Source organism: Nicotiana tabacum, chromosome 9, assembly GCF_000715075.1.
Source record: "Nicotiana tabacum cultivar K326 chromosome 9, ASM71507v2, whole genome shotgun sequence".
NCBI lineage: Eukaryota > Viridiplantae > Streptophyta > Magnoliopsida > Solanales > Solanaceae > Nicotiana > Nicotiana tabacum.
Window position 1 is genome coordinate 106389367 of NC_134088.1, and position 27561 is coordinate 106416927.

General features: G+C 42.4%; 1 pseudogene; it reads left to right on the top strand.

The window, feature by feature from the left end:
• The window catches only part of LOC107792796 (phosphoglycerate kinase, cytosolic-like), an 85747-nt pseudogene that overhangs the window by 48057 nt on the left and 10129 nt on the right, over positions 1-27561 (top strand).

Below are 27561 nucleotides of genomic sequence, written 5' to 3' on the forward strand. Positions count from 1 at the left end.
AAAGCCTGCGAACGCAGCATCAGGTTTACCTTGAGTCTCCACAGCAACAGTCCACACAGCTAGCTAACGAACAAGTACCTAGATCTGCACAAAAATATGCAGAAGTATAGAATGAGAACATCACAGCGGTGCCCAGTAAGTATCAAGACTAACCTCGGTAGAGTAGTGACGAGGAACAGTCAAGACACCCACTGGTCTAATAAACTGAACAGCTATAAGTATATGAATAACAGAAGTATGATGTCTATATAAGGACTATGCCATATGGCTCACAATACTGTAATGGCATTAAGGAAGGAAAATAACATGTATCAGCGGAATATCATGAAAATGACACAGACCAAGTTAATAGGACACAACCTAAACCCTAACTCGGACAATTCACAACTCACGGGTCTTGATACCTAAACCCTAACACTTGGCATCCCGTGCCCTCATAACACCTCATAACCGCACTGACGACTCACGTGCCAATAGAGCCATTCTTACATATAAGGCAAGTAAACAAGGGTGAACATCTATGCTCAACAATATCAACAACACCTCTTATCCAATAAGAGTGCTTAACTACGTGTATTCTTGTGCAAGCGTACTAACATACTCCATATGAGCAAATAAGCATAAGGAAAAAGAACGGACATCACGTAGAATATTTTCTCACAGCTTTCACAAGATAAAGCTCACACAGGTACGCATACCACTACACAAATAACAACAACAAGAATGCCCCTAGGCCACAAATCATCACAAATCAATCCCCTGACATAGCCCACCTTGTCTCTCCACGTGTGCAATAATAAAGTAAGTGCTGCCTTGTCTCGCCACACATGCATAATAATGTTCCCACCTTGTCTCGCCACATGAGCAACCCATCTATATATACATATCCCGCCTTGTCACGCTGCATGTGCAATTATCAATAGTAACAATAGCACGGCAAAACCTCGTGCAACCCCATAACAACAACTGCACAGTAGAAAACTCGTGCATCACAATAATAACAACCGCACGGTAGAAACCTCGTGCATCACCACAACAAGTACAACAACAACAATGGAAATGATGCAAAGTACGACAAATAAATCAACTCAAGAACTTTAAATCACAAGAAATGGTAGAACCAATTCACAAGGAATAACCACAGTATAGAATGCTAGGCGTAAAGAGAACAGCTCACCAAGGGAACAACTAATAGGTAGAAACGGTCCCCCAATATACCTTTCAACAATAGGGAGGCTAACCTACCCAGAATGGTGTCAAATTTTTCAGGCAAGTCCCAAATAACATAATGGAGCTGTTCCCACTTCCGGAATCGGAATCCGACCCCGATATCAAAAAGTCCACTTCCGGTCCAAAAATTCGATATTTTTGCCATTTCAAGCCTAAATTAGCTACAGACCTCAGATTAACAGTTCAGACACATTCCTAATTCTAAAATCACCCAACGGAGCTAAGTCCGGAGTCGTCTTCACACAGTTCCGACTACGGTCAAAATCCTAAGACTTGAGCTTCTGTTTTAGGGACCAAGTGTCCCAAATCACTCTGAATCATCTGGTAAGTGAATTCAACCACGCACATAAGTCAATACACATAATACGAAGATGCTCAGGGACTTATGCCGCCGAACGGGACTTAAATTCTAAAAATGACCGGCCGAGTCGTTAAATCTACGTAGCGCCCTTCACATTTTCGAGCAGGAAAGTTGCACCTGCTGCCTCGCATTTGCGAGCAAACGTTCGCACCTGCGAACTCAACTTACTAGGCCTAGGTCCGCATCTGCAGAATATATAGCCACACCAGCGACACCGCAGAAGCACCAAAAGGAGCACAGAAGTGAACTACTTTGCATGTGCGATCGCTGCACCGCAAAAGGGGCATTCGCACCTGCGTGCCAGCCTCCGCAGAAGCGAACGAGCTCCCAGGCCACTATGATGGCAGAGGCGATCAGGCTCATGTATAAGCAGAGCCGCACGTGCGCTCCAAAACGTCGCAGGTGCGAAGCACCAGAACTAGACCTGATTACAAACATAAAAATCATCCGTAACTCGTCCGAAACACACCTGGGTCCCTCGGGACCCCGTCCAATCATATCAACAAGTTCAATAACCTAATACGGAACCGCTCGACTCAAATCACATCAAACAACGTCAGAACTATGAATTACATCATGAATTGAACTTATGAAATTTCGAATATTCCAACTTCTAAAACCCATGCCGAAACACATCAAATCAACCCGGAACGATGTCAAATTTTGCATGCAAGTTCCAAATGATATAACAAAGCTAATCCAACTCTAGAAATTATATTTTGAACCCGATATCACAAAAGTCAACTCTCGATCAAACCCCTCAACCTCCCAAAAACTTCAACTTTCCAATTTCGCCAAAATGCTTCAAATTACCCTTCAAATCTCCAAATCTAAATTCGGGCGTACGCCTAAGTCCAAAATGACCATACAAAACTATTGGAACCATAAAATTTCCATTCCGTAGTCGTTTGTTCAAAGGTCAAACTTCGGTAAACTCTTTTCATTTAATTTCAAAATAGGAATTGTTCTTTCAATTTAACCCCGAATCATCTGAAAACTAATCTCGACCACACACGCAAGTCAGAATACACATTACGAAAATGCTCGAGACCTTATGTCGCCGAACGAGACTTTAATTCTCAAACCAACCGGTCGAGTCGTTACATTCTCCCCCCTTAAACAAGCGTTCGTCCTCGAACATTCCAAGAATCGCCCAGAAGTCATCAAATCATTGAATGTATTCATCCTACATACACCTGCGGGTGATCCTACGTCACCCCATCCACATAGGCCCAACAACACAATCTCAACTAATATTTGTCCTTTCCGCCAGCACCAATAAGCCTTAGAACAAAATTTCTTATCATCCCATCATTCCCAAAAGACCCGATTCCCGCATCAACACACTGTACCAACCTCAACCAGCTTCGACAACACATACCTACGCTCATAGGGCACAACCGTATGACGTAACACATATACCTAGCCACAGCAGCTACCCATAACCAAACCCAACACTGACAATTAGCCTTACATCCATTAGAACCCTATTTCAAACCTTCACAACACTAACAATGATGTAAATAAACATGAAGCCCTAACAACTATTCACCCAAATCAACAAATTACACCTAACGCCATATGGGCGCACACCTCGCAAGCTAAAACTCAATAAGCACAATGCGAATTTGACTGAATATGCAAAGAGAAACACACGAGAGAACTATCAAACAAGCTTGACAAGCACAACCCCCTATTAGTACCATACTACTAATCAATTTCACAAGGGAGAATTAAAGCATATGAATAAATTACAAGGACCTCATCCTAATATCACTCCACCGCGGTCCGCAGCCAGGTTCAAACGTATCAAATCACATGGAGACGCGAGGATCCTATCCTCAGCTCTGAATCGCAGGTAGCATAAACATCATACCAACCTAAACCTTTCACTAATCCAATTCCGCCGATAAAATCACAACACATACTGAACTCTCACATTGGTAGAGCATCTAAATCACAAGTCGTAACCCATCACCCAGAAATTGCATCAAAACTACCAAATGAGGAACAAAAGCCACTCAAAATATCATAACTCTCAATGATGAATAAAAATAAAATGGTAGACACAGTCTACCACTGTAGAATCTCCCAATGTGGATAAACACATAAGTAGAGTACTAAATCACGAAACTCACTCATATGTGAAGCAAAATAGGAGGACTCATCCCGATAAGCAGAACCAAAACAAAATACGAATGATGCTCCTCTATGACAAATCGAAACCAATCATCTGGTGCAGCGGCCTCAAGCATACTGTAGAAAACACATCAACGGACCGGGCCTTCTCCTCTTAGATGCCCTCTACTCGCCTGACCTGTACCCCAAGCTGGAGGTGTAGGGATATTAGCAGCTAGAACTGAACTCATAGCCTGAATACCCCGATGTGACACATCTATCCAGAGTCTAGGACAATCCCTCACTATGTGGATGGTATATCTACACTCAAAGCAACCTCTCTGCTGACGTGGCTATGAAAATTGTGAGATACAGGTACTATGAGACCCATGGATACCTGAAACACAATACGAAGCCTGAAGTGCAAACTGAACTAGGTAACCCACAAAACCTCTACCATGTTGTACCCTGCCTCCAAAATAATTACTAGTAGATCTCTCCAGTCTGCGAGACCTCTTAGCCTCCCTGTCCTCTCTCTCCTGATCCCGCTTGTCCTCTCTCTCCTAGCCCCGCCTGTCCTCTCTCTCCTGGTCCCATATTCCCTCTGATCGGCGGGCGATCTCTACCACCTATTGAAATGGAACATCTAACTCCAACTCCCGAGCCATGCTGAACCGGATATCATGTTTGAGCCCCTCAATGAATCTATAGACTTGCTCTCTAACTATAGCGACCAAAGCAGGTGCATGTCTGGACAAATCACTAAATCTAACGGCATACTATGACACAAACATAGTGCCCTGGTGCAGCTTCTCAAAGTCTGTGCGTCATGTATCCTAAAGGATCTGAGGAACAAACTTCCTCAGGAATATCTCTAAAAACTAAATCCATGAAAGTGAAGTTGCATCGACCGGGCTACCTAAACTCATACGCTCTCCACCACTGATATGCCGCTCCCTTAAGCTGGAACGTAGTAAAAACATCCCCACCCGTCTCCACAATACCCATAGTGCAAAAAATGCGGTGGCACTCCTCTAGAAAATCCTGTGCACCCTCTGAAGCCAAACCACTGAAAGTAGGAGGGTCATACTTCTTGAACCTTGCTAGCCTAAGCTGTTCTTCCTCAGATGTTGCGGCCCTAACCATGGGCTAAAATGCAACCACAGGCCGAGTTGCCATAGAACCTGGAACCTGACCAATGTGGACTCGCTGCTCTGGAGTACGTGCGGTGGGAGTTTGAGTCCCTCCCATGGTCTGTGAATTAGCTGGTGCAATCGGAATCAACCCCACCTAAGCCAATGTACCAAACATTCTCAGGAACTGTGCTAAGGTCTCCTGAGGTCTGGGGGAAACAACAGGTGCCTCTGGTGCCCGTCCCCTAACATGAGCTACTGGCGGCTCCTCAAGTGCTGCTCTGACAGGTGCTCTAGCTGTAGTATGTGTTTCTCTTAGGCCCCTGCTTCTGCCTCTACCCCTAGGAACATCTGCTCTAGGGGAAGAGTCATCAATAACTACAGCTAGTGTCCTCACCATCTGTGAGAGAATAGAATGATAAAAATGCAAACTCCGGGATCAATAAACCCGCACGATAGGAAATGAAGAAGTGAAATTGTCCTAATAGTTATGTAGCTTCTCAAATATAAGTACAGATGTCTCGGTACCGATCCGCAAGACTCTACAAAACTCGCATATGACTTGTAGCACCTATGAACCTAGAGCTCTGATACCAACTTGTCATGACCCAAGTTTCCCTCCGTAGGATGTCTTGACGGCACCTAGTCTCTATGACTAAGTAAGCGTAACACTTACTGAATTAATAGAAGAATTTGACCAACAACTAATAATTATTAAATAGAACCTTATTACACAACTTACAATTCCCAAAACCGGTAGTACAAGCCATAAGCTCTACTGAGTTTTCTAGAAAACCTAGAAATACAAGCGTTTCGAAATAAAGATAAAACATTGCAAGTACAATAATAGAAGGTGACTCTGAGGCCTGTGAATGCAACAACAGGTTTACTTGAGTCTCCACAGCAAGATCTGTACAACTAGCTAGCGATTGACTGACTCCGAATTACATGGATCTGCACAAAAATGTGCAAAAGTGTAGTATGAGTACAACACAGTAGTACCCAGTAAGTATCAAGACTAATCTCAGTAGAGTAGTGGCGAGGGATAATCAAGACACCTACTGGACTAGATAACCTGAACGAGTGTAGGTATAGAACTAACAGAGTATGATATCTCTACAGAACTACACAAAAATCAACAATAATACGGTGCTTGCAGTAGGAAATAGAAGCAGCAATTTGCGGTGGGACACCACAAGAAATAACACAGTAGAGTAAGCTCGACATAGTTTAAATCCTGTGAAAAACAAATAACGGAAAGACAAGTAGAAACTTGATAAGAATAACCACTTTCGCACCAGGTTTATTCAATAACCCCTACGAGGTACCAAACCTCAAAACTCACACAATTTACAGGTCACAATTCATGAACCCTAATCACTTGGCATCTTGTGCCCTCATTACAACTGATAACTGCATGGATGACTCATGTGCCAATAGAACCACTCTCCCATATAAGACAAGTAGACGAAGTACGTATAAATGATCGGTAGCATCAGTGCTCATCTTCTTAAACAGATAGGGTGATAAAGTACGTGTGCAAGTGTTCTATCACAGTTCGGGCCAACGAATAAGAGTAGAGAAAATGAACGGCATATAAGGAACGATCCCCCAAAAATTGCACCAAGTAAAACTAACATAGGTTAGGCACGCCACTACATAAATATCAACAACAACAATGCCCACAGGCCATCATAAGTCATCACAAATCAATCCCCAACATAGCCCACCTTGTCACGCCACGTGCATAATAATAAAGTAAATGCCCTCCTTGTCTTGCCGCACAAGCATAATAATATTTCCACCTTGTCTCGCCATATGCGCAAACCCACACATATAGCCCGCCTTGTTACGCCTCATGTGTATATATCAATAGTAACAACAACACGGCAGAAACCTCGTGCAAACACCCGAACAAAATCTCCCAACAATACCACATGCCAAAAACACAACATCATAATAGAATGACTTTCACAACATGTGCCCATATTCCATAACATTTCATCAAAACAGTGTCAATACCAAAACCGCGCATAGCCCTCGGCTCAATAAATTGAGTGCAAAAGCAACAACAACAACAACAACAATAACAATAGCATGAGAATACGATAAGTAAATCAACTCAAGAGCTTTGGATCACAATGAAGCGGTAGAACGAGCTCATAAAGAATAAATACAATAGGAAATACTAGTTTCAATAAGAATAGCTCAACAAGGGAGAAATGATATGTAATAAATGATTCCACAATAGTACAATTCGACATCAAGGGAGATAACATGAGTAATTAATTCCAAATAAGTTTGAGGCCACTACGATCAAGGATAACAAGCTTTATTTAGGGTTGAGCAATTACGAAAGAGGCACAACAAATTCAATTAAGGATAAGCAACGGAAAAGATAATCATAACCTCAATTAAGGATAGAAAACTACAGAAGAGAGAATAATAATTTCAATTAAGGATATGCCATTAGGAAAGGATAACATGGCAATCGAAGAGGCAACAACTTCAGTTAAGGCACACAAGAGGTAAATAGGCAATAAAAGTGGAACACGAAAGCAATTAATTTCAATTAAGACACATAGGGGTGAAACTAGTAAATAGGGAACTTCACATGACATAATTAGCACCGAGCACGTACTCATCACCACGCGTACAAGGACTTCACATGACACAATTAGCACCAAAGACTTAATACATAAGGGGTAGTTTCTCCCTTACAAAGTTAGGCAAGATACTTACCTCAAACCACACTCAATCAATCAATCAATTAGAAGGCCTTATCCCTCGATTTCTAACTCCGAACGGCTTGAATCTAGCCAAAATAATTTCATACTATAATTATAACTATAGGAAACTAATTTAAATAATGAAATAATGATCTTCGCTAAGAATTGAAAAATCGCTCCAAAAGTCGACTGGTCGGGTCGTTACATCTACCCAGCGCCCTTCGCATTTGCGAGCACGAAAGTCGCACATGCGGCCTCGCATTTGCGAGCAAAAATTCGTATCTGCGAACTCAACTTACCAGGCCTAGGTATGCATATGCAGATAATATAGCTGCACCAGCGACACCACAGAAGCACCAAAAGGAGCACATAAGAGAACCACTTCGCATGTGCGATCGCTGCACTGCAAAAATGGCATTCGCACCTGCGTTCCAGCCTCCGCAGAAGCGAATGAGCTCCTAGGCCACAATGATGGCACAGGTGATCAGACTCACGCACAAGCGGAGCCGCACCTGCGCTCCAAAACGTCGCAGGTGCGAAGCACCAGAACCAGACCTGATCACAAGCATGAAAATCATCCGTAACTCGTCCGAAACACACCCGGACCCCCGTCCAATCATATCAACAAGTTCCAAAACCTAATACAGAAGCGCTCGAGGTCTCAAATCACATCAAACAATGTCAGAACTATGAATCGCACCATGAATTGAATTATGAAATTTTGAATATTCCAACTTCTAAAACCCAAGCCGAAACACATCAAATCAACCCGGAACGACGTCAAATTTTGCATACAAGTTCCAAATGACATAACAAAGCTAATCCAAATCTCGAAATCGCATTCTGAACCCGATATCACCAAAGTCAACTCTCGGTCAAACCCCTCAACCTTCCAAAAACATTAACTTTCCAATTCGCCAAAATGCTTCAAATTACCCTACAGATCTCCAAATCTAAATCCAGACGTAAGCCTAAGTCCAAAATGACCATAAAAACTATTTGAACCTTAAAATTTCCTTTCCGGAGTAGTTTGCTAAAAGGTCAAACTCCGGTCAACTCTTTTCATTTAACTTCAAAATAGGAATTATTCTTTCAATTTACCCTGAATCATCTGAAAACAAATCTCGACCACACATGCAAGTTAGAATACACATTACAAAACTGCTAGAGACCTTATGCCGCCGAACGAGACTTTAATTCTCAAACTGACCGGTCGGGTTATTACATTCTCCCCTCTTAAACAAATGTTCCTCCTCTAACATGCCAAGAATCGCCAGAAGTCATCAAATCACTGAATTTATTCATCCTACATACACCTGCGGGTGATACCATGTCACCTCCATCCACATAGGCCCGACAACACCATCTCAACTGATATTTGTCCTTTCCGCCAGCACCAATAATCCTTAGAACAAAATTTCCTATCATCTCATCATTCCCAAAATACCCGATTCCCCGCATCAACACACTGTACCAACCTCAACCAGTTGCGACAATATATGCCTACACTCACAGGGCATAACCCTAGCCACAATAGCTACCCATAACCAAACCCATCACTAACAATTAGCCTTACATACGTTAGAATATTGTTTCAAACCATCACAACACTAACAACGATGTAAATAAACATGAAGATCTCACAATTATTCACCCAAATCAACAAATTACATCTAACCCACCTGGGGACACACCTCGCAAGCTAAAACTCAATAAGAAACAACACGAATTTAACTGAATATGCAAAGAGAAACACACGAGAGAACTATCAAACAAGCCTGACAGGCACAACCCCCTATTAGTACCACACTACGAATCAATTTCACAAGGGAGAATCAAAGCATATGAATAAATTACAAGGACCACATCCTAATATCACTCCACCATAGCTCGCAGCTTGCTTCAAATGTATCAAATCACATGGAGACGCGAGGATCCCATCCTCAGCTCTGAATCGTAGGTAACATACATATCATACGAACAGAAACCTTCCACTAATTCAATTCCACCGACAAAATCACAACACATACTGAACTCTCACACTGGTAGAGCATCCAAATCACAAGTCGTATCCCATCCCCCAGAAATTGCATCAAAACTACAAAATGAGAAACACAAGCCACTCAAAATCTCATAACTCTCAATAATGAATAAAAACAAAATGGTAGACACGGTATACCACTATAGAATTTCCCAACGGGGATAAACACATAAGCAGAGTACTAAATCATGAAACTCACTCATATGTGAAGCAAAATAGGAGGACTCATCCCGATAAGCAGAACTGAAACAAAATACGAATGATGCTCCTCTATGACAAATCGAAACCAATCATCTGGTGCAGCGGCCTCAAGCCTACTGTATAAAACACCTCAACGAGTCGGGCCTCCTCCTCTTAGGTGCCCTCTACTCGCCTGACCTATACCCCAAACTGGCGGTGCAGGGATAGCAGCAGCTGGAACTGAACTCATAGCATGAATATCCCACTGTGAAACATCTATCCGGAGTCTGGGACTATCCTTCACCATGTGGCTGGTATCTCTACACTCAAAGCAACCTCTCTGCTGATGTGGCTGTGGAAACTGTGTGGTACGGGTACTTTGAGACCCATGGGTACCTGAAATACTATGCGAAGCTTGAAGTGCAAACTTAACTGGCTAACCCACAAAACCTCTACTATGTTGTACCCTACCTCCAAAATAAAAACTAGTAGATCTCTCCAGTCTGCGAGACCTCTTAGCCTCCCTGTCCTCTCTCTCCTAACCCCGCATGTCCTTTCTCTCCTGGCCCCGCCTGTCCTCTCTCTCCTGGTCCTATATGCCCTCTAATCGGCGGGCGATCTCTACCACCTACTGAAATGGAACATCTATCTTCAACTCCCAAGTCATGCTGAACTGGATATCATGTCTGAGTCCCTCAATGAATCTATAGACTCGCTCTCTAACTGTAGCAACCAAAGCAGGTGCATGTCTAGACAAATCACTAAATCTAACGGCATACTATGACACAGACATAGTGCCCTGACACAACTCCTCAAACTCCGCGCGCCATGCATCCTGAAAGGTCTGAGGAAAAAACTCCTTCAAGAATATCTCTGAAAACTGAACCCATGAAAGTGAAGCTGCATCGACCGGGCTACCCAACTCATACGCTCTCCACCACTGATATGCCGCTCACTTAAGCTGGAACGTAGTAAAAACTTCCCCACTCATCTCCACAATACCCATAGTGCGAAAAATGTTGTGGCACTCCTCTAGAAACCCCTGTGCACCCTCTGAAGCCAAACCACTAAAAGTAAGAGGGTCATACTTCTTGAACCTTGCAAGCCTATGTTGTTCTTCCTCAGATGTTGCGGCCTTAACCATGGGCTGAAATGCGACCATAGGCTGAGTCGCCATGACACCTGGAACCTGACCAATGTGAACTCGCAACTCTGGAGTATGAGCGGCCGGTGTTTGAGTCCCTCCCCTGGTCTGTGAAGTAGCTGGTGCAATCGAAATCAACCCCGCCTAAGCCAATGTACCAAACATTCTCAGGAATTGTGCTAAGGTCTCCTGAGGTCCGGGGGAAACAACAGGCGCCTCCGGTGCCCGTCCCCAACATGAGCTACTGGCGGCTCCTCAACTGCTACTCTGACAAGTGCTCTAGATGTAGTATGTGCTCCTCCTAGGCCCCTACCTCCGCCTCTACCTCTACCCCTAGCAACACCTGCTACGGGGGTAAAGTCATCAGTAACTACAGCTAGTGTCATCACCATCTGTGAGAGAATAAAATGATAAAAATTCAAACTCCAGGATTACTAAACTCGCACGATAGAAAATGAAGAAGTGAAACTGTCCTAATAGTTATGTAGCTTCTAAAAGATAAGTACAGACATCTCGGTACCGATCCGCAAGACTCTACAAAACTCGCATATGACTCGTAGCACCTATGAACCTTGAGCTCTGATACCAACTTGTCATGACCCAAGTTTCCCTCCGTAGGATGTCTTGATGGCACCTAGTCTCTACGACTAAGTAAGCGTAACACTTACTGAATTAATAGAAGAATTTGACCAACAACTAATAATTATTAAATAGAACCTTATTACACAACTTACAATTCCCAAAACCGGTAGTACAAGCCATAAGCTCTACTGAGTTTTCTAAAAAACCTAGAAATACAACCGTTTCGAAATAAAGATAAAACATTTCAAGTACAATAACAGAAGGTGACTCTGAGGCCTGTGAACGCAACAACAGGTTTACTTGAGTCTCCATAGCAAGATCCGTACAACTAGCTAGCAATTGACTGACTCCGAATTACATGGATCTGCACAAAAATGTGCAAAAGTGTAGTATAAGTACAGCACAGTAGTACCCAGTAAGTATCAAGACTAACCTCAGTAGAGTAGTGGCGAGGGACAATCAAGACACCTACTTGACTAGATAACCTGAACAAGTGTAGGTATAGAACTAACAGAGTATGATATCTCTACAGAACTACGCATAATGTCAACAATAATATGTTGCTTGCAGTAGGAAATAGAAGCAACAATTTTGCGGCAGGACACCACAAGCAATAACAAGTAGAGTAAAGTGGACAGAGTTTAAATCCGGTGAAAAACAAATAAATGAAAGACAGGTAGCAACTTTATAAGAATAACCACTTTCGCACCAGGTTTATTAAAGAACCCCCACGAGGTACCAAACCTCAAAACTCACACAATTTACGGGTCCCAATTCATGAACCCTAATCACTTGGTATCTTGTTCCTTCATTACAACTGATAACTGCTTGGACGACAAACGTACCAATAGAACCAATCTCACATATAAGACAAGTAGACGGAGTACATACAAATGATCGGTAGCATCAGTGTTCATCTTCTTAAACCGATGGGGTGATAAAGTACATGTATACTTGTGCAAGTGTTCTTTCACAGTTCGGGCCAACGAATAAGAGTAGAGAAATTGAACGGCACATAAGGAACGATCCCCCAAAATTTGCACCAAATAAAACTCACACAGGTTAGGCACGCCACTACACAAATATCAACAACAACAATGCCCCCAGGCCATCACAAGTCATCACAAATAAATCCCCGACATAGCCCATCTTGTCTCGCCACGTGCACAATAATAAAGTAAATGCCCTCCTTGTTTCGCCGCACGCGCATAATAATATTCCCACCTTATCTCGCCATATGCCGCATGTGTATATATCAATAGTAACAACAACTCGGCAGAAACCTCATGCAAACACCCGAACAAAACCTCCCAACAATATCACGTGCCAAAAACACAACATCACAATAGAATGACTTTCACAACATGTGCCCATATTCCACAACATTTCATTGAAACAATGTCAATACCACAACCGCGCATAGCCTTCGGCTCAACAAACTAAGTACAACAGTAATAATAGCATGAGAATACGACAAGTAAATCAACTCAAGAACTTTGGATCACAAAGAAGCAGTAGAACGAGCTCACAAAGATCCTCAATATCCCTCGATGATGATCCATAACTCAGTCGTCGCCCACTATGCACGTCTCATGTCAGACGATCCTCATCAACAGTCGATGGCTCTATGAGATCAGGAAAATACTAATCGCACTCCTGTCGCGTAATGGACGTGCCCATGATTAACAATGGAGCTGATCGGGTCAACTACGAAGTCCCTGGCAACAGTTGAAGGCCGAATGATGGCATATCATGAGGAGCATCGTGTGGCTCAGGGTGGTTACCCAGCTGATCATATCTAATATTCTCCACGGGTGCCTCAACGCCTCCTTGCTGGGGACCCCGTCCTCGCCAACCACCACGACCTCGTGGGACACCCTTTCCTCTCTGGCCACGCCTGCCACGTCTACCACGTTCAGGTACCACTGGTGGCCCATGATGGTACTCCTCTGGCGGCACATAAGTAGCCTCGTATCCTAATCGCTCATCATATCGGGCACACCTCAATTTCTGGGCAGCCAGATCTGTATTTTGCCGGCCATACTCGTGCAAAGCTGGCGCTCCCTCACCGGTATGTTGTTGCATCTTCAGTCCCAACTGGAAGAACTGATGTAATCCAATAGCCTGCATAACATGTCAAATATTAATTAAGGAAGGATAATTTAACATTATAAGTAAGTATAACAAACCAGTGCATCATGCCTCTCGACATATGGAATGTACTGACCACCAACGCGATGAATGGGATTCCCGACGAGAATTCGGGTAACGTTGCGATACCAGCCCATATACTCATGCTCGCCATCCGTACGCTGAGGTGGAGGGGGTGGTAGAATCAGGTCATACTGCTGGTCCCAAATCTCAATCTGGGCCTCTAGCCAGTCCAAGTACGTCTGGTCAGCACTGGAACGATCATCCTGTTGATAATGTGTCCTAAGCCAAGCAGGCAGAATAGGTATAAGCTACGATCGACAAAACTGGTGAAGGACTCGCTTGGTGGCATGATGCTCGACAATATCGAGACATATCAGTGGGATGAAAGAGCTCCACATAGCTCGGCCGTGGGAGCAATAATCGGGAAAACCAGCTATGAGCGTGTCACTGTATGGCCTCCATAAGAGCTATTAATTAAATACAGGAATCGTGAGTAAACGCAACATATATAAAGCCAGGCCAAGTAAACTTAAGAATACATATACCTACGCGCCTTCAAGCAAATCCAACAAATCTCTGTAATAGGGGAGATGATGTCGAGCCTCGAACTAGCATCCGTAGCCTCGCTTATCAACCCACCTCCAAGCTAAAGGGAGAAATGGTGGAGTTGGTGCATCCGGAGCGGTGGGTGGTAGAGGTGGTTGGAACTGCAGGAACCGCTCCCAGGCCTAAACCTAATATAGATTGTGGATGTAAAATTTAAGGTATTTTTTTACTATGTATGTTATAATCATGAAAATAATTGACTATGTTTTCACCTGCAGCAGCGGTAAAAATCCGGCAACGTCTCTCTGATTGCCCATGCTAGCCCGGCATATCTGCCTATACAGGTAACCTAGAACAACTGCACCTTAGCTGTAACCAGGTAAATCATCTAGCCTCTCAAGATGATGTAGAAATCTCAAGCTCACTAGGTTTCCCGAAGTTATCGGGAACAATACACCACCAAACATCAGCAACATCACCAATGTCGTGTGCCGATTAATAACCTCCGACGGTGAATCATCCGTAATCTCCGCATTCATCGCCTCCAGATGCTGTCAGACGGGAGTCAACTGCAAACGACTGGCCTCACTCAATGCAGCCTCCTCCGCTGGCTGGAATTCGGTGGGCCGCTGCAACATATGCAGGTAATGCAATCCCCTGTAGTATCTGAGGGAATGCGGGTAAGATACAAGTAATCCATCAACCGGCAGCCCGAAAAGAAACCGACAGACCGAAAAGAACCTCCACGGCCTCACGCCGATAGGTAGATGAAACGTGTGCATCTCCGGTCGCCACCGCTCTATCATAGCCGTGATCAACTCCCAGTCGAACTACAACCGGCCGATCTCTATGATCCTGTAGAACCCCGTATCCTGAAGGAGTCTAACTATACGAGGATGGAGTGGGTGGGCCCTAATGAACTCCCACATATCGTCTATACATCTAGGGCGAAATATATGGAACAAACACTGCCCATCCCATATGTATGAAGACCTATGGTTGGCCTGTAGCAACAGTAGCTCAAGAGATGCATGTCCGTGATGCGCAGGGGGAACCTCCATGACGATGTCTGTAAATTTAACAATATTAATTAAAGTATTTTTTTAATTGCTTAACATCTTTAAATATATTGCAATATCTTTTATATTAATATTTAATCACTATTTTTACTATATTGTTACTTAGGTTGATACATTTTCTATATTATAATTTTATATGTTAGTTTATAATTTTATTATTTTATATGTTAGCTTATAATTTTATATGTTAGTTTATTATTTTATATGTTAGTTTATTATTTTATATGATAGTTTATTATCTTATATGTTTCTTTCTTATTCACCTATTTTTGGGCATAATAGAATTAAATAATTAATTTTTATATGAATACATGATTTAATTAATAAGTATTCATATACAATTAATTAGTTTGACAAATTTTATTGTTTTTATGTTATTTTCTTACATTTGTTTACTAGTATTTGAGAGACTTTGTGTTTGAACTATCATCAATAACTACAAAGATACTACGCTAATGGGCACCCCATTGTACTACGCTAAAGGGCACTATATTATAATTATGGGCAATACATTAAAATTACGGGCACGTCATAACACTAAAGGGAACTAAATAACATTAATTATTCATAAAATAATAATTTATCTATTTTACTAACCTTTTAGCACATAAATAATCTAATTCGGATAAAAAATAACAAATTAATTTAATCACAAAACAATCAAGAAAATACATATACCACAATAAAAAAAATTACTAATAAATATTTTTATAGCAACTAATAAAATTAATTATACATAAAATAATAATTTCTCTATTTTACTAATTGTTTTAGCACTATAATAATCTAATCCGGATAAAAAATAATAAATTAAATCACAAAACAATCACGAAAGAACATATATCACAGTAAAAAAACAACTAATAAGTATTTTTAATAAATTAGTTTTAACAAAAAATAAGTCGGAATACTTCAATTTAAAATTTTTTGAAAAGTGAAGATTTGATGATTTGGGGGCCGAAACGAGCAATCCACTACGCGATAACGCCTAAGATCCGATGTTAGCTTGCTAAAATACCGAGAATCTACACTATTTGTGGGGCAGATGGGCTCCAATGGAGTTTTTAGGCATTACAAATTGGGGGGTGGGGGGTGGGGGGTTGTTCGCGTCTGGTTGGGGAAGGAGAAGGCACGATTTTTTATATATGTATTGCACGCATATATAAGGCGCCTTATATATGCGCGCTTGTAATGACCTGGCCAGTCGTTTTGAGAATTACAGTCATGTTCTCCCATTTACAGCTCAATTTATGCTTTACAATTGTTATCTGACTTGCCGGGGGTAATTGGTTCGGGTCCGGTGAGGTATTGGAACACTTAGTTCCAAGGTTTAAAGCTTATGTTGAAATAGTCGACCGGATGATGACTTATGTGTAAACGACCTCGGAATAAAATTTTGATGATTTTAATAGCTCCATATGGTGATTTTGGACTTAGGAGTGTGTCTGTAAAATTATATGGAAGTCTGTAGTTAAATTAGGCTTGAAATGGCTAAAATAGAAATCTGATTCTGGAAATTGGAATAGGTATGTTATGTCATTTATGACTTATGTGCAAAATTTGAGGTCAATCCGACTTGATTTGATAGGTTTCAGCATCGAATATAGAAGTTGGAATTTCTTAGTTTCATTAAGCTTGAATTGGGATATGATTCATGTTTTTAATGTTGTTTGATGTAATTTGAGATTTCGACTAAGTCTGTATGATGTTTTAGGACTTGTTTGTATATTTGGTTGAGGTCCCGGGGGCCTCGGGTGAGATTCGGATGGTTAACGGATCAGTTTTTGGACTTGGTATTTTGCTGAAGTTTTTCTTGTGCACAGATCTAGTTTCCTTGTACGCGATCGCATAAATTGGTCCGCGATCGCGTAGGCTTAGCTGAGCAGCAGAGGTCTTGTGCTATGCGATCGCGTAGGGAGATTCATGATCACGTAGGCTTAATTGGGGATGTTGAGTCGTTGTTCAATGCGATCGCGTGGGGAGGACCGCGATCGAGTAGCTGGAGTAGTTCACGCATCGCGAACGCGTGAGGCATTTCGCGTTTGCGTAGAGGAAGTGAGGTAGCAGGGGGTAACGCGAGGTTATGCTTTGCGATCGCGTGGGCAAGTCCGCGATCGCGTGGGTCTGTGTAGTTGAGCTTCGCGAACGCGTAAGGTTAAAATGGCCAGTGGGGAATCTGTGCTTCGCGATCGCGTGAGAAGGTCCGCAATCGCGTAGAGCAAATGTCTAGGCAGAAAGTTTCCATTTTCCATTTTTAACGATTTGGAGCTCGGGGAGAGGTGATTTTCTTGAGATTTTCAAGGAAAAACAACGGGTAAGTGTTCCTAACTCAATTTTGGTCAAATTACCCGAATCTATTGCTATTTTTAGTATTTAATTGGTGATTTAAGTTGGAAAATTTTGAAAGCCCTCTTGGATAAATTTGAGGATTTGAGGGCCGAATTGTTATCGAAATTTAGTAATTTTTATATAGTTGGACTCGTGGCTGAATGGGCGTTCATATTTTATAACTTTTGTCGGGTTCCGAGATGTGGGCCCCACAGATAATTTTTGAGTGCAATTTCAAATTTTGTTGGAAAATTTGTATATTCATATGGAATTTATTCCAATAATTTTTATTAACTGAATCGAATTAATTGTTACTACATTCGAGGCATTTGGAGACAGATTCGCGAGGCAAAGGCATAGCAGAATAAAGAATTACACGATTTGAGGTAAGTAACGGTTCTAAATATTTTGATGGTATGAAACCCCGAATTATGTGTTATGTGATTGGTTTTAAGGTGACGCACATACTAGGTGATGGGCGTGTGGGCGTGTACCATAGGAATTGTGACTTGGAAAATTACATGGAACTGTGTAGATGAATAATTTGTTGTTATCCGCACATTTTCTACGTATTAGGGGAATTGAACTACAGATCATGTTAGAAATCATGTTTAGGCTATGTGTTAGCACTGTAGGGACCCACAGAGGTCGGGTACATGTTGAATTATCTGCTAAATTGTTGTTTTACACTCAGTCACAGTTTTACTTGCATATTATACCTCAGTCTCTATTGTTCATTATTGATGCATCATATTATTGCTGTTTGGGCTGATTTTCATGATTTCTGAGAGACCGAGAGACTGGAGAGATTTATGACTGAGTGAGGCTGAGGGCCTTATTGTGAGATATTGATATTATAGCACGTGATTTATTCGTGTAGCACGTGAGTTTTTCGTGCGGATCTAGATATTATATTAGCACGTGAGTTATCTGTGCATCACGTGAGTTGTCCGTGCGGATCTAGATATTATACTAGCATGTGAGTTGTCCGTGCAACACATAAGTTGTCCATGTATCACGAGAGTTATCCGTGCGGATTATAGCACTTGGGCTGGAGGAGCTCCTCCGGAGTATGCACACACACCCCTAGTTAGCGCTGGTACCTACTGAGTGCGAATGCCGAGAGTAGAGTGATTGTGAGGTTGGAGTGAATGGGATGATTGAGTGACTGTTGCTTTGAGAGGATGCATTAATTTCATTATTATTGTACTTCAGTTGTCATATATCCCTGTTTTGAGAATTTCTGAGAGATATTACCTTCTCTTTCAGTTGAACTTGACATGAAATTGATGTTTTGGCCCTAATTTCGAACTTGAAAGCATGTCTACCTTCTTATGTTGGAAATTACTGTAATTGGACTTAGCTGTGAAGCTCGTCACTACTTTCAGTTGTTTATTTAGTATTGTTACTTACTGAGTTGGTTGTCATCATACTACACCCTGCACTTCGTGTGCAGATCCAGGTGTTCCGAGACACAGTGGGTGTTGATTTCTTAGCGCAGTTGATCTTCCAGAGATTTCGAGGTAGCTGCCAGTGTTCGCAGACCTTGTCTCTCCTTCCCTTCAATTATTGTACTGTTCTATATTTTTAGACATTATTGTTATCAGACAAACTTTGTTATCATTTAGATTTTCATGTACTCAGTGACACCGGATTTTGGAAGTGTAATTGTATCAAGAATTGTGGGATTTTTCTGTTACATCTACATATTATTTTTTCAAACGTAAGAGATTATAGTGTTTTATTGAGGTTATCGGCTTGCCTAGTGTTGCAATAGGCGCCATCACGACATGTGAATTTTGGGTCGTGATAAGTTCGTATCAAATCCTAGGTTACATAGGTCTCACGAGTCATGAACAAGTTTAGTAGAGTCTTGCGTATCGGTACAAAGACGTTTGTACTTATCTTCGAGAGGCTGTCGAAACCTTAGGAAAATTTCACTTTCTTGTATTTTGTCCTGCAAATTTGTTGATTCCGGAAACTAAATTTCTGTTAATCTATTCTCTCACAGATGGTGAGGACATGTGCTACCGAATTGATGGTCAGCCACCAGTGCCACCAGTTAGGGCCGCGAGAGGCTGGGGCTGTGGTAGAGGCTGGGGCCGAGTTAGAAGTCGAGATGTAGCTCGTACAACAATTGGAGCAGCACCAGTAGCACCACCAGTTGCTCCAGCTCAGGAGCATATTCCATATATAGTTGAGCCGGCGGGACCAGCTCAGGCACCAGCTGTGCCTAGTGTGATTCCAGGCCTTTAGGAGGCACTAGCACAGATATCGTCTGTTTGCACATGCCTTGCTCAGGTGGTTTCAGCTTAAGCCGGGGGAGGTACTTATACCCCTATTGCATGTACCCCAGAGTAGGTAGTACAGGGACTTCAGATACCGGGGGCACTACCATCCCAACCGGTTACAGCTGCTCAGGTCCCGACAGTCCCCGTTATGGCTGATGATAAGTAGAGGAGACTTGAGAGATTTGGGAGGCTTCGACCTCCATCATTTAGCGGTGCTGAGTCAAAAGATGCTCAGGGTTTTCTGGATAAGTGCAGCGGATGCTTCGGACAACGGGCATTCTGGAGACTAGTGGGGTCTCGTTCACTACTTTTCAGTTTTTTGGGGCTGCCTTCAGATGGTGGGAGGATTATGAGAGGCGCGGGTTAGTTGGTGCAGTACCACTTACATTGCAAGAGTTCTCCATTCTCTTCTTTGAGAAGTTCATGCCGCAGTCTCCCAGGGAGGAGCTGCGCATACAGTTTTAGCAGCTTCGGCAGGATGGCATGTCTGTGACCCAGTACAAGATGAGGTTTTCTAAGTTTGCTCGTCACGCAGTTTGGTTAGTTCCCGTTGATAGGGAGAGGATCATGAGGTTCATTGATGGCCTCACGTATCAGTTGCGATTACTTATGACTAGGGAGAGGGTATCTGGTGACACTTTTGACGAGGTGGTTGACATTGCTCGGCAGATAGAGATGGTCCGTAGTCAGGAGTGTGGTGAGAGGGAGGCCAGGAGGCCTCGAGGTTCAAGCGGTTACGGTGGAGTACCTTCTGGGGGGTAGTCCTACCACAGCAGGGGTCGCTCCTATAGGCCCGCTCAGACAACTCGTCCAGCTCATCGTGGTACATCAACTAGCCACGATTCTTACAGTGCTCGCTCAGTCCAGTCTTCATTCAGTACACTACCAGCGCAGAGTTCTCACCATGCCTCGTATGCTCATGCTTCTACAGGCAGTGCCTCAGGTTATTAGGACCAGCAGCTCTGTTAGAGGAGGGTTTGTTTTGAGTGCGAAGACTTTGATCATATCAAGAGAGATTGCCCTAGGTTGTTGAGTGGGGCTCCACAGCATGGTTCTCGGCCGATGGCACCAGCACCAGCAGTTACACCACCCGCCCAGCCAGCTCAGGGTGGGGGTCAGTCAGCTAGAGGTTGCCCAAGAGGGGGAGGCCGATCAAGTGGCAGTCAAGCCCGATTCTATGCTTTTCCTGCCAGGTCAGATGTTGTTGCTTCTGATGCAGTGATCACATGTATTGTCTCAATGTTCCACAAGGAAGCTTCTATATTATTTGACCATGGTTCCACCTATTCGTATGTATCATCATGCTTTACTCATTATCTGGATATGCCCCGTGAGTCCCTAGTTTCACCTGTTCGCGTATCTACGCTGGTGAGTGATACTATTATTATGGACCGTGTGTACCGGTCATGTGTGGTAACTATTAGGGGGCTGGAGACTAGAGTGTATATCTTATTCCTTAGCATGGTTGATTTCAATGTAATCTTGGGTATGGATTGGTTGTCTCCATGTCATGCTATTCTGGACTATCACGCAAAAATGGTGACGTTGGCGATACCGGGATTGCCGAAGGTTGAGTGGAGAGGTTCAAGACTCAACGGATGGTTGGGAAGGGTGTTGTTCATATTTGGACTTTGTGAGAGATATTGATGCAGACACTTCTACCATTGATTCTATACTGGTAATGTGGGATTTTCTGGATGTATTTCCTGCAGACATGTCGGGTATGCCACCCGACAGGGATATTGACTTCGGTATTGACTTGGTGCCGGGCACTCAGCCCATTTCTATTCCTCCGTATCGTATGGCACCAGCTGAGTTGAAAGAATTAAAAGAGCAACTTCAGGAACTTCTTGATAGGGGGTTTATTAGGCCTAGTGTGTCGCCTTGGGGTGAACCGATTCTGTTTGTGAAAAAGAAATATGGTACTATGCGGATGTGCATCGACTACAGGAAGTTGAACAAAGTTACAATCAAGAATAAGTATCCTTTGCCGCGTATTGATGATTTATTTGACCAGCTTCAGGGAGCGAAGGTATTCAAAATTAATTTGAGATCTGGGTATCACCAGTTTAAAATTCGGGATTCGGATATTCTAAAGACAGCATTCAGGACTCGTTATGGTCACTACAAATTTCTCGAGATATCTTTTGGGCTAACTAACGCCCCAGCAACATTTATGCACTTGATGAATAGTGTATTCCAGCTATATCTTGATTCATTTGTTGTAGTATTTATTGATGATATCCTGGTGTACTCATGTAGCCAGGAGGAGCAAGCACAACACTTGGGTATTTTATTACAGAAGCTGAGGGAGGAGAGACTTTATGCCAAATTCTCGAAGTGTGAGTTCTGTCTTAGTTTGGTGGCATTCTTGGGACACATAGTGTCCAGTGAAGGAATTAATGTGGATCCAAAGAAGATAGAGGCAGTTCATAGTTGGCCCAGGCCATCTTCAACTACTAAGATTCAGAGTTTCCTCGGCTTGGCAAGTTATTATTATTGCTTTGTGGATGGCTTCTCGTCTATTGCATCGCCTTTAACTAAATTGACCCAGAAAGGTACTCCATTCAGGTGGTCGGATGAGTGTGAAGAGAGTTTTCAGAATCTTAAGTCTGCCTTGACCACAACTCCAGTTCTAGTTTTGCCTTCAGCTTCAAGTTCTTATACTATATATTGTGATTCTTCTCGGATTGGTATTGGGTGTGTCTTAATGCAGAAGGGTAGAGTTATTGCTTATGCTTCGCGCTAGCTGAAGCCACATGAAAAGAACTACCTTGTCCATGATTTAGAATTGGCAGCCATTGTTCATGCATTGAAAATTTGGAGGCATTATCTCTATGGTGTGTCTTGGAGGTATTTACAGTTCACCGGAGTCTTCAGCACTTATTCAAATAGAAGGATCTAAATTTTAGGCAGCAGAGATGGTTGGATCTACTAAAGGATTATGATATTACTATTATGTATCATCCCGGGAAGGCCAATGTGGTGGCCGATGCCTTGAGTAGAAAGGCGGTGAGTATGGGCAGCCTTGCATTCATTCTAGTTGGTGAAAGGCCTTTTGCAGTTGATGTTCAGACCTTGGCTAATCAGTTCGTGAGCCCAGTCAGGTTCTAGCTTGTGTGGTTTCTCGGTCTTCTTTATTTGACTGCATTAGAGAGTGCCAATATGATGATCCCCATTTGCTTGTCCTAAAGGATACAATTCAGCACGGTGATGCCAAAGATATTACTATTGGGGATGATGGGATGTTGAGGATGTAGGGTTGGATTCGTGTGCCAAATGTAGATGGACTGCAGGAGTTGATTCTTGAGGAGGCTCACAGTTCACGGTATTCCATACATCCGGGTGTCGCCAAGATGTATCAGGACTTGAGGCTGCACTATTGGTGGAGAAGAATGAAGAAAAATATAGTTGGGTTTGTAGTTCGGTGTTTAAATTGTCAACAGGTGAAGTACGAGCATCAGAGACCTGGCGGATTGCTTCAGAGACTTGAAATTCCAGAGTGGAAGTGGGAGCGTATCACCATGGACTTCGTAGTTGGACTCCCACGGATTTTGAGGAAGTTTGATGTTGTTTGGGTGATTATAGATCGGTTGACCAAGTCTGCACATTTTATTCTAGTCGGTACTACTTATTCTTCGGAGCGGTTGGCTGAGATTTATATCCACGAGATTGTTCGCCTACACGGTGTGCCAGTATCTATCATTTCAGATTGGGGCACGCAGTTTACATCACAGTTTTGGAGAGCAGAGCAGCGGTGTTTGGGTACACATATTCAGTTGAGTACAACATTTCACCCTCAGATGGACGAACAGTCTTAGCACACTATTCAGATATTGGAAGATATGATACACGCTTGTGTTATAGATTTTGGAGGTTCTTGGGATCAATTTCTTCCACTGGCAGAGTTTGCTTACAATAACATCTACCAATCGAGCATTCAGATGGCTCCGTATGAGGCTTTCTATGGGAGATGATATCGGTCTCCAGTGGGTTAGTTTATGCCGGGTGAGGCTAGGCTATTGGGTACTAATTTGGTTTAGGATGCTTTGGAGAAAGTTAAATTGATTCAGGAGCGGCTTCGCACGGCACAGTGTAGACATAAGAGTTATACCGACTGGAGGGTCTGTGATGTTGCTTACATGGTTGGGGAGAAGGTGCTGCTCAAGGTTTCACCCATGAAGGGTATGTTGAGGTTCGGGAAGAAGGGCAAGTTGGGTCCTCTGTATATTGGGTCATTTCAAGTACTTAAGAAGATTGGAGAGGTGGCTTATGAACTGGAATTGCCGCCTAGTATATCAGGTGTTCATCCAGTATTTCATGTATCTATGCTCCGAAAGTATGTCGGAGATCTGTCTCATGTTTTGGATTTCAGCACAGTGCAGTTGGACAGTAATTTGACTAATGATGTGGAGTCGATGGCTATTTTAGACCGGCAAGTTCGAAAGTTGAGATCAAAGAACATAGCTTCAGTAAAAGCGCAGTGGAGAGGCCAGCCAGTCGGAGAAGCTACATGGGAGATTGAGCGGGAGATGCAGAGCAAATATCCACATCTATTTGAGACTCCAGGTATAATTCTAAACCCGTTCGAGGACAAACGTTTGTTTAAGAGGGGAGAATGTAATGACCCTGCCGGTTGTTTTGAGTATTACAGCCTCGTTCCCCCATTTACTGCTCAATTTATTCTTTACAGTTGTTATGTGACTTGCCGGGGGTAATTGGTTCTGGTCCGGTGAGGTTTTGGTATGAATTGGAACACTTAGTTCCAAGGTTTAAAGCTTAAGTTGAAATAGTTGATCGGATGATGACTTATGTATAAACGACCCCGAAATAAAATTTTGATAATTCCAATAGCTCCGTATGGTGATTTGAACTTAGGAGTGTGTCCGGAAAATTATTTGGAAGTTCGTAGTTAAATTAGGCTTGAAATGGCTAAAATAGAAATTTAAGCTTGGAAGTTTGATCGGGGAGTTGTCTTTTTGTTATCGGGGTCAAAATCCGATTCTGGAAATTGGAATAGGTCCGTTATGACATTTATGACTTGCGTGCAAAATTTGAGGTCAATCGGACTTGATTTGATAGGTTTCGGCATCAAATATAGAAGTTGGAATTTCTTAGTTTCATTAGGCTTGAATTGGGGTATGATTCTTATTTTTAACGTTGTTTGATGTGATTTGAGGTTTCGACTAAGTTCGTATGATGTTTTAGGACTTATTTGTATATTTGGTTGAGGTCCCGGGGGCCTCGGGTGAGTTTCGGATGGTTAACAGATTAGTTTTTGGACTTGGTGTTTTGCTGAAGTTTTTCTGGTGCACATGTCTGGTTTCCTTGTACACAATCACATGAATTGGTCTGCGATCGCGTAGGCTTAGCTGGGCAGCATAGGTTTTGGGCTATGCGATCGCGTAGGGAGATTCGCGATCGCGTAGGCTTAATTGGGGCTGCTGAGTCTTTGTTCAATGCGATCACGTAGCTTGAGTAGTTCACGCATCGCGAAGGCGTGAGGCATGTCGCGTTCGCGTAGAGGAAGTAAGGTAGCAGGGGGTCACACGAGGTTGTGCTTCTCGATTGCGTGGACAAGTCTGCAATCGTGTGGGTTTGTGTAGTTGAGCTTCGCGATCGCGTGCAATTATCCGCAATCGTGTAAGGTTAAAATGGTCAGTGGGGAATCTGTGCTTCGCGATCGCGTAGAGCAAATGTCTGGGCAGGGAGTTTAAGTTCTAATCCATTTTTAACGATTTGGAGCTCGGGAGAGGCGATTTTTGAGAGATGTTCAAGGAAAAATAACGGGGTAAGTGTTCTTAAGTCAATTTTGGTCAAATTACCCGAATTTATTGCTATTTTTAGCATTTAATTGGTGATTTAAGTTGAAAAATTTTGAAAACCCTCTTGGATAAATTTAAGGATTTGAGGGCCGAATTGTTATCGAAATTTAGTAATTTTGGTATGGTTGGAATTGTGGTTGAATGGGCGTTCATATTTTATAACTTTTGTTGGGTTCCGATACGTGGGCCCCACGGGTGATTTTTGAGTGCAATTTCGAATTTTGTTGGAGAATTAGTATTTGCATATGGAATTTATTCCTATAATTTATATTGACTAAATTAAATTAATTGTGACTAGATTCGAGGCGTTTAAAGACCGATTCGCGAGGTAAAGGCATAGCAGAATAAAGAATTACACTGTTTAAGGTAAGTAACATTTCTAAATTTAGTTATGAGAGTATGAAACCCCGGATTATGTATTATGTGATTGGTTTTGAAGTGATGCACATGTTAGGCGCGTGGGCGTGTACTATAGGAATTGTGACTTGAAAAATTCCATAGAACTGTGTAGATGAATAATTTGTTGTTATGCGCACATTTTCTATGTATTAGAGGAATCGAACTACAAATCATGTTAGAAATCATGTTTAGGCTATGTGTTGGCACTTAGGGACCCACAAAGGTCGGGTACATGTTGAATTATCTGCTAAATTATTGTTTTACACTTAATCACAATTTTACTTGCATATTATACCTCTATCTCTATTGTTCATTATTGATGCATCATATTATTATTGTTAGGGCTGATTTTCATGATTTCTAAGAGCACGAGAGACTGGAGAGATTTATGACTGAGTGAGGCTGAGGGCTTGATTGTGAGATATTGATATTATAGTACGTGAGTTATCCGTGCAATACGTGAGTTGTCCGTGCGGATCCAGATATTATACTAGCACGTGAGTTGTCCGTGCAGCACGTGAGTTGTCCGTGCGGATTATAGCGCTTGGGCTGAAGGAGCCCCTCCGGAGTCTGCACACACACCCAGTGAGCGCATGTACCTACTGAGTGCGAGTGCCGAGTAATTGTGAGGTTGGAGTGAATGAGAAGGCTGAGTGACTGGTGCTCTGAGAGGATGCATTGATTTCATTATTATTGTACTTCAGTTGTCATATACCACTGTTTTGGGAATTTATGAGAGATATTACCTTCTGTTTTAGGTGAACTTGACATGAAATTGTTGTTTTGGCCCTAATTGTCGAACTTGAAAGCATGCCTACCTTCTTATGTTGGAAATTGCTGTAATTGGACTTAATTGTGAAGCTCGTCACTACTTTCAATTATTTATTTAGTATTGTTACTTACTGAGTTGGTTGTACTCATACTACACCCTGCACTTCGTGTGCAGGTCCAGGTATTCCCGAACACAGTGGGTATTGATTTCTTCGCACAGTTGATCTTCCGGAGATTTCGAGGTAGCTGCTAGTGTTTGCAGACCTTGTCTCTCCTTCCCTTAAGTTATTGTATTGTTCTATATTTTTAGACAGTGTTTTTATCAGTCAGACTTTGTTATCATTTAGATGCTCATGAATAACCGCGCTACATATAAAATGGTGCCTAGTTTATTTTGAACCTATTTGTGTCTCTTGAGTCCAAATGAACAATACTTTGGTTCCGAACTCAAAATTAGTGGGGGTCAAAGAGATAAAGATAATTTTGTCTATGCTTAGTTCTAATACTTCTATTTTGCAAAATTTTGTCTATGCCTAGTTCTTAAGAAGAAGTGAAAGAGCTAGAATAGAAAAAATATTTGGTCCTGATTTTTATGTTTTTAATATTGAAAATGACCCTCTTACTTTACAAGAAGCTTTATTGTCACATGA